At 41.5% G+C, this 2,381-nt stretch overlaps 1 pseudogene; it reads right to left on the bottom strand.

The window, feature by feature from the left end:
- Nucleotides 1-267: 267 nt before the first annotated feature.
- Nucleotides 268-2,092, bottom strand: LOC129150308 (nucleosome assembly protein 1-like 4; annotated as a pseudogene).
- Between the last annotated feature and the right edge of the window lie 289 nt (nt 2,093-2,381).

Here is a 2,381-nt window from a genome sequence, read left to right as displayed (position 1 = left end):
CTGCAGCAATGACTGAATCTCCTGCCTGGTCGCCCTGATGTGCTGACATAACCACTACATGTTCAAGCCCCACAGAGGAGTACTTGCCTCTCACTGCTGTGTGCATTCAGCAGGTCAAGTGGCTTTTTTCTAGGAATGTAGGAAAGATACACTGACCCCAAAAAATTACAAATGGAGTCAACTTCAGCTTCATCCAACACTTTGCACCTTTCACTTTCTAATACCTATTGTCCTACTTCCTCAGTTTCTTCAAAATTATCATCAGCTCTATGGCTTCTCCAATAACTTCATATGTAGCACATGGAACCGTATTTTCCAGAAGTGCCGAGGTTCAAAAGCTAATACTAATGTGAATTGTGATCCTTTATCCAGTCACTCTTTGTCTTCAGATGCTATCAGTAGACGGAAGAAGTTAATAATAATAAAAAAAAAAGTGAATCACTCCATACTTGTTCAGGAATTGTTCTAACACTGCCTGGAACCTCATTTCTGTTTTTCTGGATTAACTATAATCTCTTCCTCTTTTCCAGTCAGTACTAGACTCATCACAGTCAACTATTTCAGGAGCTTCAAAACAAAAATAATCTGCCTTATCTGGCTTTGACTTCATCTTGTAAGTTTTTGCCAGAACTTTATTGGTAAAGTAGTCACTGGATTCAATATGAAAAATCTAAACCAAAAAACATAGAGTATTAGGATCTGAAATCTTTACTTTAATATCCTGCAGGTATTTTAGGATTGGTTCATCATATTTCTGTACTAATTCGTTAACCTACTTAGAGATTAGCAACTATTTCTAGAGCATGGGAGCCAGAACTCTGGAACTCACCTGGGACCTGGATTTCCTAATGTTGCTGCTTTTTCTTCTGATCTTTTTTTATTTTTATTTTTCAGGACTGTTTTCGTTCATTTGGGCTGCTATAACAGAATACCATAGACTGAGCGGCTTATAAACAACAAACATTTATGTTCCACAGTTCTTGAGGCTGGGAAGCCCCAGATCAAGGTGCCAACATGGCTGGGTTACAGACTGCTGGCTTCTCGCTGTGTCCTCACATGGGGAATGAGCAAGCTAGCTCTCTGAGGTCTCTTTTGTTTTCTTTTTTTAATATATTTTCCTTTATTTCAGAGAGGAAGGGAGAGGGAGAGAATGATAGAAACTCAATGATGAGAGAGAATCATTGACCGGCTGCCTCCTACATGCCCCACACTGGGGACCAAGCCCACAACCAGGACATGTGCCCTGACCGGCAATGGCACATGACCTCCTGGTTCATAGGTCGATGCTCAACCACTGAGCTATGCCGCCAGGCTGGGGTGTCTTTTATAAGGGCATTAGCCCCATTCATCCCAATCATCCCCAAAGGTCCCACCTCCTAATACTATCACCTTGGGTGTTGGGGTTTCAGCATATAAAGCTTGAGATGACACAATTTCAGTCAGTCTGTGTTCTGTTCCATCTTCGCTGTGTCATTCTGCTGCTGCTTTCAGAAGGTTGGCATTACCCCTGAAAATTCCTTCCCTTGCCAAAGGAAGATGAGGTTAGTGCCGCATACTTTATTTCTAAGTATAAACGTCTTCGTAGTTCTTGGCTTCCAAATGAGCACATTTCACCAGAAGTTATTTCAGCGCATCAGTCTTCTTTTCACTGCCCAGGTAGTTTCAATGTAGCCTGAAGGCGTGTGAAAGATGGTGGTAAGTCATTCCTGTAAAAACCTCAAAAACTGAAGGTTCTGCATCACCAAGCCATGAGCATTTCTTTAGTAAGTTCCAATTTTAGCAGCTTCTCAGAAATCTGAAGGAACGTCATCGACTGTCCTCAGGATGCTTTTAGCCCTCGTTACTCCTATGACCTGGCAGTACAGTGGCGTCTCCAACTCTTTGGGCGTGACCCCTGATAACACTGCCCCTTATGCCAGGGAGGGATTCAGACATTTCCTTGCCACTTTAACCTGTCTTAGTAGTCTCCTAAATTCTCTCTTTTATACCCACGATAGGTGCTTTGTCTGTCCAAAAGGCTGCCATTGTTCTGACCCTTGCCAATGATTCCAGCCTCATTTCCTATTACTCCTAAATTTCTCCCTTCACGCATGTTCAAACCTGTGACCCTACAATATCTCACCTGTACCTCACCACACTCGAAAGCCAGGATATATTCTTGTTTCTTTCCTTTCTTCTAGAACTGTTGAGGAGAAGGTTGCTTAAGTAATACTTCTTCTACCTAATAGTACAGATAATAAGAACTGAGTTCATATAAACAAATGAAAAAAAAAACAAATTATAAGCATTGCTTATTGCATACTGTTCTGTGATAATTATTTGCCTTATCATGTTTCCTGAAAAATAAATGTCTTCTCATTTCCACCACTGCCACCACCAGC

This window comes from Eptesicus fuscus, chromosome 9 (assembly GCF_027574615.1).
Source record: "Eptesicus fuscus isolate TK198812 chromosome 9, DD_ASM_mEF_20220401, whole genome shotgun sequence".
Lineage (NCBI taxonomy): Eukaryota > Metazoa > Chordata > Mammalia > Chiroptera > Vespertilionidae > Eptesicus > Eptesicus fuscus.
This window is presented reverse-complemented; position numbering and strand designations above follow the sequence as displayed.